Here is an 18,842-nt window from a genome sequence, read left to right as displayed (position 1 = left end):
ACCCCTGAGCGGGTTGGCATTTTCCATGAGCGAGGACAGAGAAAACGATTTTAAAAAGAGAAAAAGGGTCTTTAGTTTAATATTTTGAGAAATATACTGACATACCCCACTATATGTTTGGTTCCACTTTACTGATGCATATTTTTAGCTGAACGCATAAATAAGAATTATTTATACGCTCAAGATAGTGAAACAATGGTAATTTCTTGGACTGGGGCCAGGGTAAAAATTCCCTTAAAAAGGTAATCTTCCCTTTTGAAGTGTGACAGGAAAATAAGGCCTCATCTTCAGGGTTCCCAATCCCCTTGATAAGTTGATCTATAAAAGTAAATACAATGTATGGCATTGGAAACAGGAATTGGCTGAGGTTCTGTCAGTCTGTGTCAGAGTAATAATAGTCAACTTCTGTAGTAGAGACTCACGTTACGGTAAGAGAAACAAGCTGAAGCGGGTTTATTTTGTCACTGTTGTCCTTCATCAGTTGCCCTTTTCATCCAAGGCTGCTCTCCATGTCGATTTTTTTTTGACCCCTGATTTTCCATTTGATCCATTCTCGGAACAGCCATCATGGTCTCGCAAACGTCATGAGACACCTTCTCTTGGAATCATAGAATCCTACAGTGCAGAAGGAGGCTATTGGTTCCATCCACAATCCCTCCCAAGCCCTATTCCCGCAACCCCACACATTTACCCTGCTAATCCCCCTGACACTAAGGGTCAATTTAGCATGGCCAATCCACCTAACCCGCACGTCCTTTGGAGTGTGGGAGGAAACCGGAGCACCCGGAGGAAATCCATGCAGACACGGGGAGAATGTGCAAACTCCACACAGACGGTGACCCAAGCCGGGAATTGAACCTGGGTCCCTGGCGCTGGGAGGTGGCAGTGTCACCACTGTGCCACCATGCTGCCCATAAACTATCCTCAAACTATCTCACGGAATCTCTTCAGCGTCAAATGTTATAATAAGCAAACAGGTCAAGAAAGAGATAGATGTGTTTCTGATGAAAAGCGGGATAAAGGGAGCAGGCAGGAAAGTGGAGTTGAGACCAGGATAAGAACAGCCATGAGCTTATTAAGTGGCAGAGCGGGCCCAAAATGCTGTATTGCCCACACCCGCTCCTAATTCCTATGTACCAGGTCCCAGAGTTAGACTGATAAAGAGCTGCTTTAGGGTTGATAATGGGAGGTTTTGGTGACTAAAGTGATCAGTTCATGGCATGGACTTCCAGACAGAGCAACGGAAGTTAAAAACTGGGAACCATTTTGATTTTTGTGTTGGTGGTTGGGGGGGCGGGGGGAAGGTGTTAGATTTCTCGAGTTGGAGAAACTAAAATGGGTTCATTGGCATACCTCTTCCATGGTTACCTTGTGATATTACCTACAAACTGCCCTATTTTATAATCTTTCCAAGAAGATCAGCAAGATCCATCCTTTTGGAGGCTACTAAAGAGAAACGGATGATCCAAAGGATTGAAATAGCATGTTACTTATAATTGAAAACATGCTTAAGGCATAAAACATATCATCCGCCCTTAGGGTAGTATCGAACAATAACTTATCTAAATTTGTAAGCTTATGATATTAATGGACAAATGTTTAATGTGTTCATATGACATTCTACTATCTGTTATTCCAATGGAGGCATCAACCCATTTAAAATAAATGGACTAACCCTATCTCTAAAGCAGTGAATATCTTAAAGTTTTCATAAATGATTCCAGAGTTGAGAGGGTTGGCTTATGAGGAGAGACTGAATAGACTGGGGCTATACTCATTGGAATTCAGAAGAATGAGAGGAGATCTTATACAAACATATAAGATTATGAAGGGAATAGATAAGAAAGAAGCGGGGAGGTTGTTTCCGCTGGTGGGTGAAACTAAAACTAGGGGGCATGGCCTCAAAATAAGGGGGAGCAGATTTAGGACTGAGTTGAGGAGGAACTTCTTCACCCAAAGGGTTGTGAATCTGTGGAGTTCCCTACCCAGTGAGGTAGTTGAGGCTACCTCTTTGAATGTTTTTAAGACAAAGATAGATAGAGATTTGAACAGTGAAGGAATTAAGGGTTATGGTGAACGGGCGGGTAAGTGGAGCTGAGTCCACGAAAAGATCGGCCATGATCTTATTGAATGGCGGAGCAGGCTCGAGGGGCCAGATGGCCTACTCCTGCTCCTAGTTCTTATGTTCGCATAGAGTCATAGAGTCATAGAGTTTACAGCATGGAAACAGGCCCTTCGGCCCAACTTGTCCATGCCGCCTTTATTTTTTTTTAAAACCCCTAAGCTAATCCGATTGCCCGCATTTGGCCCATATCCCTCTATACCCATCGTACCCATGTAACTATCTGAATGCTTTTTAAAAGATAAAATTGTACCCGCTTCTACTACTACCTCTGGCAGCTTGTTCCAGACACTCGCCACCCTCTGTGTGAAACAATTGCCCCTCTGGACACTTTTGCATCTCTCCCCTCTCACCTTAAACCTATGCCCTCTATTTTTAGACTCCCCTACCTTTGGGAAAAGATATTGACTATCTACCTTGTCTATGCCCCTCATTATTTTATAGACCTCTATAAGGTCACCCCTCAGTCTCCTACGCTCCAGAGAAAAAAGTCCCAGTCTATTCAGCCTCTCCTTATAACTCAATCCATCAAGTCCCAGTAGCATCCTAGTAAATCTTTTCTGCACTCTTTCTAGTTTAATAATATCCGTTCTATAATAGGGTGACCAGAATTGCACACAGTATTCCAAGTGTGGCCTTACCAATGTCTCGTACAACTTCAACAAGACGTCCCAACTCCTGTATTCAATGTTCTGACCGATGAAACCAAGCATGCCGAATGCCTTCTTCACCACTCTGTCCACCTGCGACTCCACTTTCAAGGAGCTATGAACATGTACCCCTAGATCTCTTTGTTCTGTAACTCTCCCCAACGCCCTACCATTAACTGAGTAAGTCCTGCCCTGGTTCAATCTACCAAAATGCATCACCTCGCATTTGTCTAAATTAAACTCCATCTGCCATTCGTCAGCCCACTGGCCCAATTGATCAAGATCCCGCTGTAATTGGAGATAACCTTCCTCACTGTTCTATATTGATCAATCCAAATTGATGAAGGGATATCTTGTGGCGCAGTGGGTTAGCATCCATGTGTCTGAGCCAGAAGCTCCGGGTTCGAGTCCCACCCCAGGATTTGATGGTTGAGGAAGGTGCGTTCATAATGCAGCCAAACAGATTGAGTGTCAACCTGCAAATCCTTCCAAACATGTCAATGGCTGGTGGTAAGAGTGGGAGAGACTCCTGATCAGCCACGCTCTATGTGGAGTGGCGCCCCTAAAGCTCCAAGCCCCTGGCAACAGACTAGTGACCGGTTCCAGGAATTACTAGCTTTGGAAAGTATGCCTTAGTGCACCATGAGGTGCGGGAAGAGAATTGGAATTGGAATCCAAATGAAAGGTAAATTGACATTCAGGTTGTGGTGTGTTACAGATCACTCAGGGAGTCTGAGTCACTATGGCAACATGCGTATGGACAGTGATGAAAGAGGCTCTAACTTTCTTTCTGGTTGACATTGCTGACCAGAAATTCCTCCCACTCTTACCGCCTGCCATTGCTGTGTGTAGTAAGGAATTACAGATTGATAATCAACCTGCTTTGGCCGTGTTACAGGTGAACCTTCCTCAGCCATCGAAACCTGGAGTGGGACTCAAACCTGGAGCTCCTGGCTCAGAGGTGGGGGGACGCTGCCCATTGCACCAACAGGTTGTACAGGGAACCTGTTAAACATCAATAAACCCACCAACTGTTTTGTCGTGTGTTCAGAGTCCATATGAGGTTTTGCGGGGCTTGTAAAGTAAGCTACGTGAGACTGTAGATTTTTTAAAAAGCATTACTTTTTTACTTATTGTGTACATATTAGGAACTCAAAGATGCATGGTTTAAGCGGATTGGCTTTGGTAAATTGACCTTTAGTGTCAGGGGATCAGCAGGGTAAATATGGGGATAGGGCCTGGTTAGGATTGTTGTCGGTGCAGACTTGATGGGCCGAATGGCCTCCGTCTGCACGGCAGGGATTCTATGATTCGACACAAGGTCAAAGCTTCTCCCTCCAGTTCAGTTGCTCAATCATGTTGTATGTTACATCATTACATCAGCATCATGTGCTTCTGATGTTAACCCTTTACACCGATTTAAGGAGAAGCAATGTTTATTGTCTAATAATTCGGTGTTTAATTGAAATGCAATAGATTTTGTTAAAGATCGATCCTGGCAGTTTAGAGAAGAGGGGATTAATAATGTTGGTGATGGCATTGAGCTAATCTTCCGACCCAGTATCCGTGCTCCCATCAAGATGGCCATTTATTTATTGTATTGATTTATTAGCCACAAGTAGGGCTTACATTAACACTGCAATGAAGTTACTGTAAAAATCCCCTAGTCGCTACACTCCGGCGCCTGTTCGGGCACACTGAGGGAGAATTGAGCACGGCCAATGCACCTAACCAGCACGTCTTTCAGACTGTGGGAGGAAACCTGAGCACCCGGAGGAAACCGACGCAGACACGGGGAGAACATGCAGACTCCGCACAGACAGTGACCCAAGCTAGGAATCGAACCCAGCTCCCTGGCGCTGTGAGGCAACAGCATGAACCACTGTGCCGCCACCCCGTAGCGTGCCTCCAATCCCAGTCACAATATGTCAAAGCATTTCCTTCACAGCGATCTCAGGTCAAACATTTATTGCACATTCAACCAATCCGCAAACTAAATGTGGCTCATCTGAAACTCTGCTGCCCATATCCAAACCTGCACCTAGTTCCATTTACCCCCAACCCCTCGGTCCACTGATCTTTGACTCCTTATCCAGCGAAACCTCAATTTTAAAATTCTAATCCTTGTTTCCAAATCCCCGCATGGCCTCACCCCTCTGTCATTTCTGCAATCCATTCCAGCCCCCCAATCCTTTGGGATATTTCCACTCCTGCACTTCTGGATTCTTGTGCACCCCTAGTTTCTGTCCCTCCACTATCACCTTCAGTTGCCTGGACCCTAAGCTCTGGAATGCCCTCCCTATGCAATTCTGTCTCTTTAACTCTCTCTCATCCTTTGAGATGGTCAGTAAAACATATCTTTTTGACCAGGATGTCAACATCCTTGGGGTTACCATTGACCAGAAACTCAACTGGACTCACCACATAAACACAGTGGCTACAAGAGCAGGTCAGAGGCTAAGAATACTGCAGCGAGTAACTCACCTCCTGACTCACCAGAGCGTATCCACTATCTATAAGGCACAAATCAGGAGTGTGATGGAATATTCCCCACTTGCCTGGATGGGTGCAGCTCCAACAACACAAGAAGCTCGACATCATCCAGGACAAAGCAGCCCACTTGATTGGCACCAGATCTACAAACATTCACTCCCTCCACCACCGATGCTCAGTAGCAGCAGTGTGTACTCTCTACAAGATGCACTGCAGCAATTCACCAAAGATCCTTCGACAGCACCTTCCAAACCCAAAGCCACTTCCATCTCGAAGGACAAAGGCAGCAGATACATGGGAACACCACCACCTGCAAGTTCCCCTCCAAGCCACTCACCATCCTGACTTGGAAATATATCGCCGTTCCTTCGCAGTCACTGGGTCAAAATCCTGGAATTCCCTCCCTAACGGCATTGTGGGTCAACCCACAGCACGTGGACTGCAGCGATTCAAGAAGGCAGCTCACCACCTCAAGGGCAACTAGGGATGGCCAATAGATGTGGGCCAGCCAATGACACCCATGTCCCACGAATTAATAAAAACAAAAAAGGTTTTTGGCCAACAGTCCTCGTCAAATGTTCTTTGAAAACATTCCTGTGAAGCTCATTGGGACATATTACAAGGTTAAAGGTGTTCTATTGGTACAAGTTGTCAGGAAAATGCTGTGAGAATATTGTGGAATCTTGTTAACATGATTTAAGTATTTCCAATGCTACACTCTTAGCTCTCCGAAAACAATAGCCATTGGTTTCTCCTGGGTCAATCTTATCTGACAGGTTACAATCCCAATTAGGCATTTGGCCAAATGTCGGTTTTTCGAGCCAGTCCTGCACAAAACAAAAACTGCTTTTTCATTTGTCAGACTTAGAGAACAGGATGTACTGGGAAATTCGGAAAGTCTCAATTTGATCTGGCGACACTAATGTTGGCAGCATTATCCACGTTGCAGAGGATATGATGACAGAAGCAATGTTGTTATTGAATTGTATGGGATACACACACACACAGTTAGCACAATACAGGTATTTGTACTGTGTTGATGGCAGGTACAATTCTCAAGAATCGTATATTTGGGTCACATTACTCACGAACAGAACCATCGTCATTCCATGTGACAGACTTGAGGAAGGGATAAGGGGCCAGTCCAAATCATTGTTTAGTCCCAGGAGCACCCCCTCACCCACCCCTGCCCCACCTCCCAACCCAAGACGCAAATGGCTTCATCAAACTATTTGATAAATGATCCATTTTGACTACTCCAAACAAATAACAAAAGGCATGCCTTCAATCAAATCCGTCGAATGAACCAAATTCAACATCTGTTAAAACATCTTGCATGTTTGAATGTTTTCAGATTAACCGTTCAAACACAAACATCAAAATAAACTTCCATTTGCTGGTGACACAGTGGTTAGTGCTGGACACAGTGGACTCCTGGCCCAGTGTTTTTGCGAAGTTCTCTCTGTGGGTTTCCCCCGGGTGCTCCGGTTTCCTCCCACAGCACAAAGATGCGCATGGCCAATCCACCTAACCCGCACATCTTTGGACTGTAGGAGGAAACCGGAGCACCCGGAGGAAACCCACGCAAACACGGGGGGAGAGCGTGCAAACTCCGCACAGAGAGTATTTATGAAACACTATTTATATTCTCAATGTTAATTTCTCCACATTGTTTCCCCCTTCCCCTCTATCATACCTTCTCTTTCTCCATAGCATACCCCTCTGCCTGGCAGTACGGTTTGCTCCTGGCATATCATTCTGCACCCTCTGGATTTCAGCGTTCCCACCAGATGAATGTCCCTGCATTCCACCATGGGTCATTCCTGACGCTAAACGCTTTGAGATGGGATTGGTTTGAGCTCTGCTGTGTACCACAGCATCACAGAAACAGCCCGCACATGGGGAGGCTATTCAGCCCATCGTGTCATTGCCATCTCTTTGTAAAAAATACTAACAAATTAGTCCCACTCCTGTCCTTTCCCATTGTAAATTTCTCCCCTTCAAATGTTTGTCCAGGTTCCCTATCGAAAGTTTAATGTGTGCACTGTATTCCAGACCGTAAGTCACTTTGTGGAAATAAATGATCTTCATCTCTGCACTGCTTCTCCTGCCAATTATTTTAAGATGCTTGTTCATTATGTAAGGGACTGAGGAAAATTTGTGGGGAAGACATTTACCAGTGTTCTTTGTCCCTTGTGGGTTTCAGTGTCCTGTTTGCCGGGCGGGTGCTGTGAACAGGATGCTGTTGGTTGAGTGATGTGGGCTGGGCCAATGGGATTGCTCTGGGGGCGGGAGGAAAAAAAGGCGCCAGGAAGTGAAGCAGTGCAGAGCTGCAGAGAGGGAGTGTGCAGAGAGAGAGAGCTTTTTCCAGGCAGTGAGAATTCGGTTTGGAGTGAGAGGCAGCCAGGCGTTCCCCTGCCTGTTCTTTTCATTACTGCCGAGGAGGACAGCATTCAGCGCACTCGACCTACGTTGCTGCACGGATAGCTCGCGGCACCTCTGCCTCCTGCGGCATCATCTTCCACACGTGTGTCTCTCCTGGACTGTGTGTGGGTGTCGTGAGTAACTGGTGGGGACTATACAGTCCAACTGGATCAGTATCTACAAATGTGTTACTGAGGATGAGTTTCCCCATGAGTGCACCAACGGAGGGCCCCCAACGATTATAGATCAGAGCTCACTGTTTTATGTCTGTTAATTATAACTGTTATTAAATTTATTTTTGATATTCCGATTACAGTACTGACATTTATGGGTAAACAGGGAATTAGCCAAATCAACATCAACCGCTAGGAATTCGGGATCCTGTTGATTGAATATTTAAATAGTAGCCCCATATTGTGGTCAGCAGGGGGTTACAATTAATTCTATTTAAAACGCTCCTCATCATTTTGAACATCTCCCTTATATTTTCTGCTGCAGGAAGTACAGTCACAGCTGCCCTGAACTCCTGATGTCACGGAACTTTCTCGAATGCCAATGTCCACAAGAGACAATGGGCGTTATCTTACCAGAAAATGGCAAAGTGTTATTTCTGATAGGAAAGACCGTAAGACCATAAGATATAGGAGCAGAATTAGGCCATTCGGCCCATCGAGTCTGCACCGTCATTCAATCATGACTGATATGCTTCTATCCCCATTCTCCTGCCTTTTCTCCATAACCCTTGATCCCCTTATTGATCAAGAACCTATCTATCTTTGTCTTAAAGACACTCAATGACCTGGCCTCCAGAGCCCCCTGTGGCAATGAGTTCCACATATTCACCCTCTGGCTGAAGAAATTCCTCCTCATCTCAGTTTTAAAGGAGGGTCCCTTCTGAGGTTGAGAAAAGTGGTGTGTTTCTCTCCAGAAAAACAGGTTGGGTTTTTCTCCAGATTCTACCATACTCTGCCAAAGATAATCAAGGGGATGTGATATACACTGTCATAGAACTGGCGGGGCTTAAGCGCACCGGGGGTCAAGATATCATTGTGGAGCAAGTTAATGAGGTTAAAATGTATGCTAATGTATGTAAAGCAGGTTCACGCCCACTCTGGGCGTCAATCTGATGTGTCACCGGCGAGCAGCGGGGAAGATCTGAAGTTGTGTTCTCGCCGGTGAGAACCGTGGCTTCCAGATCTCGAGCCCCCGTCGGCATTCGCAGGGACGGCAAATGCGGGGTCAAGTTTTCACCCAATCTAGTTGAAATCTTCCAGCTGTTCCTCCCGGCACAATCTTCCAGTCCTGCCAACGGCGATTCCTGCCTCAAGTTCCCCAGTGATCAAGATTGCAAATAAGAGCAAAATCCTTTGACAGCAGCGGGACTGGAAGATCCCACCACCGCCCAACGGCGGACCACCTCCGTTGCCGCAAAACACGCCGCAGCTGGGGGGGGGGGGGCGCAGCTGGGGGGGGGGGACAGAATCCGGCGCAATGGCTTTTATAGAATCATAGAATCCTACGGTGCAGAAGGAGGCCATTCGGCCCATCAAGTCTGCACCAACAACAACCTCACCCTATCCCCATAACCCCATGCATTTACCCTAGCTAGTCCCCCTGACACTAGGGTCAATTTAGCAACGGCCAATCCATCGAACCCGCACATCTTTGGACTGTGGGAGGAAACCGGAGCACCCAGAGGAAACCCACCCACGCCAACACGGGGAGAGTGTGCAAACTCCGCACAGACAGTGACCCAAGCCGGGAATTGAACCGAGGTCCCTGGCACTGTGAGGCAGCTGTGCTAACCACTGTGCCACCGTGCCGCCCGGTTAAAGTACCAGAGGACCAAGAATTGGAACCACACTGTCATGGAGACAAAGTGAGGCAATGAGGGAAAAATCGTGTTCAAAGGGACTTACAAAATTGTAAGGAACACAGTTCATTGGAACAATGGCATTTAAAATGTGATAACATAACAATTGAGTTTTTTTTATTTGTTCGTGAGGTGTGGGCGTCGCTGGCTGGGCCAGCATTTATTGCCCATCCCTAGTTGCCCGAAGGCAGTTGAGAGTCAACCACATTGCTGTGGCTCTGGAGTCACATGTAGGCCAGACCAGGTAAGGACGGCAGATTTCCTTCCCTAAAGGACATTAGTGAATCAGATGGGTTTTTCCGACAATCATTGAGTCATAGAGATTTTTTTTAGTTTAAAGTTTTAAAGTTTATTTATTTTTGTCATGCGTAGGCTTACATTAACACTACAATGAAATTATAGAATCATAGAGGTTTAGAGCATGGAAACAGGCCCTTCGACCCAACTTGTCCATGCCGCCCTTTATTTTTCAACCCCTAAACTAATCCCAATTGCCCGCGTTTGGCCTATATCTCTCTATACCCATCTTATCCATGTAACTGTCTAAATGCTTTTTAAAGGACAAAATTGTACCCGCCTCTACTACTACCTCTGGCAGCTCGTTCCAGACACTCACCACCCTCTGTGTGAAAAAATTGCCCCTCTGAACCCTTTTGTGACTCTCCCCTCTCACCTTAATCCTATGCCCTCTAGTTTTAGACTCTCCTACCTTTGGGAAAATAATTGACAATCTAGCTGATCTGTGCCCCTCATTATTTTATAGATCTCTATAAGATCACCCCTTCTACGCTGACAATCGACACTGATTTCATGGTCATCAGTAGATTCTTAATTCCAGATACTGTTGATTGAATTAAAATTCCACCATCTGCCGTGGTGGGATTCAAACCCGGGTCCCCAGAACATTAGCTGAGTTTCTGGATTAATAGTCTTGCGATAATACTTTTAATAAATTAATGAAGCCCATTTTATTGATGACAAGAAACTGAAAAATACACGGGCTGTGCTTTACCCCAATGTCTGTGGGCATAGCACGACCTAGTGGATAAATTAAATTAAACTCCGCTCAAAATATTGTTTACTGCACAGACACCACATGGGAAAGAGAGAAATGATCAGGTTAGTCTCGAAACTATACCTTGAGTTTATAGTTGTCTAAGAAAGCAGACAGGGCAGATAATAATGCAAAAATAGCCCTCGCACTCAGCTACAGTCAGCTGTTGCGCAATGAGTTGTACTCACTATTCCCAGTCAAAGGATCATGGATCAAGTTCCACTGCAGAGACCTGAGCACAGAACCAAGGCTGAGACCCCATTCAGTACTGCAGGAGTGCTGCACTGTTGGCGGTGCCCTATGGGCGGCACAGTGGCACAGTGGGTAGCACTGCTGCCTCACAGCACCATGCTGAATTGCCCCTTTGTGTCTAAAGATGTGTAAGTTAGGTGGATTGGCCATGCTAAGTTTCCCCTTAGCATCCAAAGATGTGCAGGTTAGGTGGATTGGCCATGCTAAGTTGCCCCTTTGTGTCCAAATTGACCCTTAGTGTCCAAAGAAATGCAGGTTAGGTGGATTGGCCATGCTAAATTGCCCCTTAGCATCCAAAGATGTGCAGGTTAGGTAGATTGACCATGCTAAATTGCCCCTTTGTGTCCAAAGATGTGCAGGTTAGGTAGATTGACCATGCTAAATTGCCCCTTTGTGTCCAAAAATGTGCAGGTTAGGTGGATTGGCCATGCTAAATTACCCCTTGGTGTCCCAAGATGTGTCAGTTAGGAAGTTTGATGGGGTAAATATGTGGGGTTACAGGGATAGGGCCTGGGTAAGGTTCTCTGTCGGAGAGTCAGTGCAGACTTGAATGGCCTCCTTCTGCACTGTTGGGATTCTATGATTCTTTCTGATATCCAGGTGGAGCCAAAAGATCCCAGGAAACTTTTGGAAGAAGAGCAAAGGCGTTTCTCCCCTCTGAGTCTCTTCTGGCCAATATTTATCTGTCAATCAATATTGTTAAAACAGATATAAAAATGGAACATGCTCAGCAGCTCACAGAATCGTTATGGTGAAGGAGGCCTTCGGCCCATCATGTCTGCACCAGCTCTCCAAATGAGCACCATGACTCAGTGACATTCCCCTGCCTTTTCCCCCCGTACTCCTGCACATTGTTTCTATTCAAATAATCACCCAATGTCCTGTCGAATGCCTCGATTGAACCTGCCTCCACCACACTCCCAGATAACGCATTCCAGACCCCAGCCACTCGCTGTGTGAAAGAGATTTTTCTCACATCACGGCAGCACCTGTGAAGAGAGAAACAGATGTTAACGTTTCAGGTCGTGACTTATTGTCAGATCTTTTGCTAAGATGTGGTTGTGATTGCTTGTGGCATCTTCCTGTATACAGAATGCCCACTGCAGCGCCTTCAATATGACTCTAACGACATCTCAAAAAATAGTTTCATTGACTGTAAAATGCTTTGGTTTTAAAAGAGACAGTAGAAATGCATGTCGTTCCATTTTATTTCATTCTTTTGCTACTTGAAGTAAGTTCTATATAGACAAAGTATACTGTTCATAGAGTAGATAGGGGAGAAGGAAAGGAGTGGGTGCAGAATGTAGTGTAACAGTCATAGCTAGGGTGTAGAGAAAGATTAACTTGATATAAGGTAGGTCCATTCAAAAGTCTGATGGCAGCAGGGCAGAAGTTGTTCTTGAGTCGGTTGGCACGTGACCTCAGACTTTGGTATCTTTTTCCCAAAGGAAAAAGGTGGAAGAGAGAATGTCCGGGGTGTGTGGGGTCCTTAATTATGCTGGCTGCTTTGCCTAGGCAGCGGGAAGTGTCGACAAAGTCAATGGATGGGAGGCTGGTTTGCGTGATGGATTGAGCTACATTCACGACCTTTTGTAGTTCCTTGCAGTCTTGGGCAGAGCAGGAGCCATACCAAGCTGTGATACAACCAGAAAGAATGCTTTCTATGGTGCATCTGTAAGAGTTGGTGAGGGTCGTAGCGGACATGCCAAATTTCCTTAGCCTCAAAGATCTGTACCTTTGGAAAAAACATGTTTGTGTGACTGGATTAAAGCAGAAGTGATCCTCAGTTACAACTTCATTATTCAGCTTTCTCATTTAATGGATAATGAATATCCAATATGTGGCTCTCAGGAGAGTGTCAGCTTTACTGCTTTGTTGAAGCTACGTGCAAAATATATTCGACAACAGCTTCATTCCAACTTGAGCTACAAATACGTTTCTTACTGAGCGCAATGCATATCCTGAAACACGTTCTCCAAGAAAGGGGAGATCCAATCACTTGCACGTGGTCTAAAAAGAATCATAGAATCCCTACAGTACAGAAGGAGGCCATTTGGTCCATTGAGTCTGAACCGACCACAATCCCACCCAGGCCCTATCCCCGTAACCCCACATATTTACCCTGCTAATCCCCTGGACACGAAGGGGCAATTTAGCACAGCCAATTAACCTAACCCGCACATCTTTGGATTGTGGGAGGAAACTGGAGCACCCGGAGGAACCCCACACAGACACGGGGAGAAAATGCAAACTCCATCCGAGGCCGGAATCGAACCCGGGTCCCTGGCGCTGTGTGGCAGCAGTGCTACCCACTGTGCCACCGTGCTGCCCAATCAAAATTGCAAATTCTGAAAAAAAAATCAGGGCTTTGAGAGATCCGGAGGTTGTGAAGGGCGCTGTATCAGTACAGGCCTTTCTAACAGTACAGGCCTTTCTAACAGTACAGGCCTTTCTAACAGTGCAGGCCTTTCTAACATCTGCAGGGATTAAGCAAAATTGCAGGAACAAATTCAAGAGGTTACCTGCACCCACAGTTACAGAGATTCAAGGAGATTTGATTAAATACTGATGATGTACTTCCACCGGGGAGCTAAGAAGGAGCAGATAGATTGAAGGATTTAATCAGACAATCTCATCCTTCAATCAGTCGATCTCGCCTCAGTTCCTTGGTACAGTACACACAGGCATCCATTATTGCTTAATTATAACAGCAGAAGACATAGAATGTAATAAAAATTATTAAAGTGATAAATGATACCATTAAAATATTCATTATATGCAATGTACTCCATTCACACCACACTCTATTCAGTTAATAAAAGTGTCCTAACATCATTTAGTGCAAAAGCTGGATTGATCACATTTGTCTTTCCGATGCAGTCCTTAACACTGCCTTGAGGTAAAAGCTTCTCCTGAGAACTGCAGCGTTTGAGGTCACCTTATTAAAAAGAACAAAGTTATATTCCTCCAGTAATTGCATTAAGGGCATCCCTGGTAGTTTAATGCTACATTTGCCAGTCCTCTCAATGCCTTTAATAGCAGTTTTAGATCTTTTTGAAGACTAGCTCAGCTGAATAATGAAGGGCAATGCAGTCTAGCAGGGCACAGAGCAGAATGATTACTCAGTTCCCACGTAGTAAAGTCTTTTTAGTCCACATAGAAGATACAGGGCCCAATTTTCCATTCAACATTCAATGGCGCTACCATCGCTGAATCCGCCACTTTCAGCACCCCAGGGATTACCATTGGGCAGAAACTGAACTGGACTAGTTACATAATTACTGTGGCGACAAGGAACAGGTCAGAGGCTGGAAATCCTGCGACGAGTAACTCACCCCCTGACTCGCCAAAGCCTATCCCACCATCCACAAGGGCCAAGTCAGGTGATGGAATACCCTCCCCGTGCCTGGATGAGTGCAGATCCAACAGCACTCGAGACATTCGGCGCCATCCGGGACAAAGCAGCTCCACGTGTTTGGTACCCGCCACCTTAAATGTTTATACCCTCCACCCTGCACAGCCTCACAGCACCAGGGTCCCGGGTTCGATTCCCGGCTTGGGTCACTGTCTGTGTGGAGTTTGCACGTTCTCCCCGTGTCTGCGTGGGTTTCCTCCGGGTGCTCCGGTTTCCTCCCACACTCCAAAAGACGTGCTGGTTAGGTGCGTTGGCCGTGCTAAATTCTCCCTCAGTGTACCCGAATAGGCGCTGGAGTGTGGAGTTTTCACAGTAACTTCGTTGCAGTGTTGATGTAAACAGACTTCTGACAGTAATAAATAAACTTAAAAGCACCAGTATACAGAGACAGTTGTGTGTTTCATCCACAGGATGCACTGAAGCAACTCGCCAAGGCTCCTTAGACAGCAACTTCCAAACCTGTGAGCTCTACCACATTTATGGACCTTGAAAGGTGTCTTTTTTAGCAATTCCACATTTGATGTTGCAGGAATACTTTATTCCCTGTTGGGATGTAGGCGTCGCTGGCTAGGCCAGCATTTATTGCCAATACCTAATTGCCCTTGAGAAGGTGATGGTGAGCTGCCTTCTTGAATCGCTGCAGTCCATGTGGTGTAGGTACACCCACAGTGCTGTTAGGAAAGGAGTTCCAGGATTTTGACCCAGTGACAGTGAAGGAACGGCGATATATTTTCAAGTCAGAATGGTGTATCGCTTGGAGAAGAACCTTCCAGTGATGGCGTTCTCATGTGTCTGCTGACCTTGTCCTTCTAGGTGATAAAGGTCGCAGGTTTCGAAGGTACTGTTACTTATAACAACCTTTCAGATGCATAAAGATATTAAAAGCAGTTAGCATTAACAATACAAGAATCAGGTAAGCTGATATGTCTAGGAGGATGGTGGAGGCGGAATGCCTCACATCCTTTAAAAAGTACCTGGATAAACACTTGGCACATCATAACATTCAGGACTATGGGCCAAGTGCTGGCAGATGGGATTAGGTGGGAGTTCAGGTATTTCTAATGTGTCAGTGCAGACCCAATGGGCTGAAGGGCCTCTTCTACATTGCATGACTCTATGAAGTTGTAATAGTTTATTTGTGTCACAAGTAGGCTTATAGGCTTACATTAATACTGCAATGAAGTTACTGTGAAAATCCCCTCGTCGCCACACTCTGGCGCCTGGTCGGGTACATTAAGGGAGAATTTAGCATGGTCAATGCATCTGACCAGCACGTCTTTCCGACCGTGGGAGGAAACTGGAGCAAACCCACACAGACACGGGGAGAACGTGCAGACTCTGCACAGACAGTGATCCAAACCGGGAATCGAACCCGGGTCCCTGGCGCTGTGAGGCAGCAGCACTAACCACTCTGCCACCAGACCTCTGTGAGAACAATGGGGAGTGGGTTTTGCACATGTTGAAAGTCAAATGTCTGTTATTTGAAGGATGCTTATGAAGTGTGGCAGTAGGGATGAGGAGATGTTGTGTGACCATTTTTAATTGTGAGGAGGTTGAATCTGATTGTTAAGTAGCAGATAGGACTGCAAATTCTCCAAGCAGTAGCTCACAGACCTTAAAAGAAATGATGCTAACTAAAATTGACGGGGATCGTGGTAAGTTACAACTAGATTGAATTTAGCTGACAGAAGTGTAGGTAGCAATAGCAGCGACTTCAATACTGATTTATCATTGAATCCCTACACTGCAGAAGGAGGCCATTACTTAGACTAAGGGAGTTTGGCATGTCAGTTACGACTCTCGCCAACTTTTACAGACGGACCATAGAAAGCATTCTTTCCGGTTGTATCACAGCTTGGTATGGGCTCCTGCTCTGCCCAAGACCACAATAAACTACAAAGGATCGTGAATGAAGCCCACTCCATCACGCAAACCAGCCTCCCATCCATTGACTACACTTCCCGCTGCCTCGGAAAAGCAGCCAGCATAATCAAGGGCCTTAAGCACTTTGGACATACTCTCTTCCACCTTCTTCCATTGGGAAAAAGATACAAAAGTCTGAGGTCACGTACCAGCTGACTCAAGAACAGCTTCTTCCCTGCTGCCATCAGACTTTTGAATGGACCTACCTCGCAGTAAGTTGATCTTTCTCTACACCCTAGCTATGACTGTAACACTACATTCTGCACTCTCTCCTTACCTTCTCTATGAATTAGAATGTAACCAGTGACAACATTGTTTGGATGTAATGTGACCATTGGAACAAGCAGTAAGGGTCAGCTGACCCAGTAAAGCATGAAACCAATTACAGAGTGATGTAATAGTCAGCTGACCAGTTGACGCACTAGAAATAAGAACCTGTTGGGAATTGTGGGAGAGCTTGGAGAGGCACAGGGCAAGGCCCCAAGTTTGGAGTAATGAAGTTTCTTTATTAAACCCTTTCTTTGATTTATAAGTTGGAGTAAGTTTTGTTATATTTTCATCATCTGCATTTGAAGAGTTCCTTCTGAAGAAACATTATGTACGGTATGCTTTGTCTGGATAGTGTGCAAGAAACAATACTTTTCACTTTATACTAATACATGTGACAATAATAAATCAAATCAAATCATTCTGCCCATCGGGTCTGAGCTTGATAGAGCAGACATGTTGGGGGAAGAGGGGGAACTTTTTTTGAATAAAGTTCAGTGGCTGGAAATGCAACGAGAACAGAAATGGTTCTGCCCACCAGCTCTGATTTTTCTGACCAAGTTGTGCATAATGGTTTAATTTATTCTTTCCCGTACTGAGAAAATATTGGCAAGGCCACACCATGTCATTTAGCGTCCATACTTCTCAGAATTGGGGGTCTGGTTTCAGTGATATTTTCAAAAGTAATCAGATACTCTTCCCCTCTTCAGCCTGCTTTTGTATAAAAGTATGAATATATTCAGAAAGTCAGTTCCTTTTCTCTGGTTCTTAGAGTCATAGAGGTTTACAGCATGGAAACAGGCCCTTCGGCCCAACTTGTCCATGCCACCCTTTTTTTTAAAACCCCTAAGCTAATCCAATTGCCCGTATTTGGCCCATATCCCTCTATACCCATCGTACCCATGTAACTATCTAAATGCTTTTTTAAAAATAAAATTGTACCCACCTCTACTACTACCTCTGGCGGCTTGTTCCAGACACTCACCACCCTCTGTGTGAAAAAATTGCCCTCTGGACACTTTTGTATCTATCCCCTCTCAACTTAAACTTATGCCCCCTAGTTTTAGACTCCCCTACCTTTGGGAAAAGATATTGACTATCTACCTTTTCTATGCCCCACATTATTTTATAGACCTCTATAAGATCACCCCTCAGCCTCCTATGCTCCAGAGAGAAAAGTCCCTGTCTATTCAGCCTCTCCTTATAACTCAATCCATCAAGTCCCAGTAGCATCCGAGTAAATCTTTTCTGCACTCTTTCTAGTTTAATAATATCCGTTCTATAATAGGGTGACCAGAATTGCACACAGTATTCCAAGTGTGGCCTTACCAATGTCTTGCACAACTTCAACAAGACGTCCCAACTCCTGTATTCAATGTTCTGACCGATGAAACCAAGCATGCCGAATGCCTTCTTCACCACTCTGTCCACCTGTGACTCCACTTTCAAGGAGCTATAAACATGTACCCCTAGATCTCTTTGTTCTGTAACTCTCCCCAACGCCCTACCATTAACTGAGTAACTCCTGCCCTGGTTCAATCTACCAAAATTCATCACCTCGCATTTGTCTATATTAAACTCCATCTGCCATTCGTCAGTCCACTGGCCCAATTGATCAAGATCCCATTGCAATTGGAGATAACTTTCTTCACTGTCCACTATGCCACCAATCTTGGTACCACCTACAAACTTACTAACCATGCCCCCTATATTCTCATCTTAAATGAATTAATTCTGCACACAACTAAGCACATTACAAAGGCCCCACAAAATCTCGTGCTCTACCTTGCTTTCACTCATTCGCTGCTGCCCTACCCAAACAGAAATTTTAGCTGCGCAGAATGTTTGTGTTGAAAGAATATCTTTCTCAACAATTTATATACAAAGATCGAACTGAATGCGGGAAATGACAGATGTGGGAGTCCACTATAATGTTCTATTTTCTTTTTAGTTTTGCTGTTTTTGCACAGTAACATGTGGTCTTAGTTAGGAGAGTTATTCAATGGGAATTGAAACATAATCCCAGTCCCTTAGCGGCAAATACAGAAATATAGTACACACAACATTGGGGGTAAGGTTACATCCCTGTGTTTTTCCTCTCCACCGCAGCTAGTGAAAGTGAGCATTTTGTTCCGTTAACAAAGGGGGCCACACACCTTTGTGTTTTCTTCATTGTTTAGTGTTAGATACATGCACCCCAGTCCCCACCATCATCCCGCACCCCTCGCCCCTCCCCCACAGAAAATGTGGGCTGGATTTTCCCAGTCTTATACAGTCTCGACAACACGCTGCCAGCGAGAATGGAGAATTTGGCGCTCAGCCCAATCTCTGTTCACAGCAGCAAGACCGGATAATCCCAGTCACGGGCG

This window comes from Mustelus asterias, chromosome 28, assembly GCF_964213995.1.
Source record: "Mustelus asterias chromosome 28, sMusAst1.hap1.1, whole genome shotgun sequence".
Classification (NCBI taxonomy): domain Eukaryota; kingdom Metazoa; phylum Chordata; class Chondrichthyes; order Carcharhiniformes; family Triakidae; genus Mustelus; species Mustelus asterias.
The sequence above is the reverse complement of the archived record's forward strand: the minus strand, read 5'-3'. Positions refer to the sequence as shown.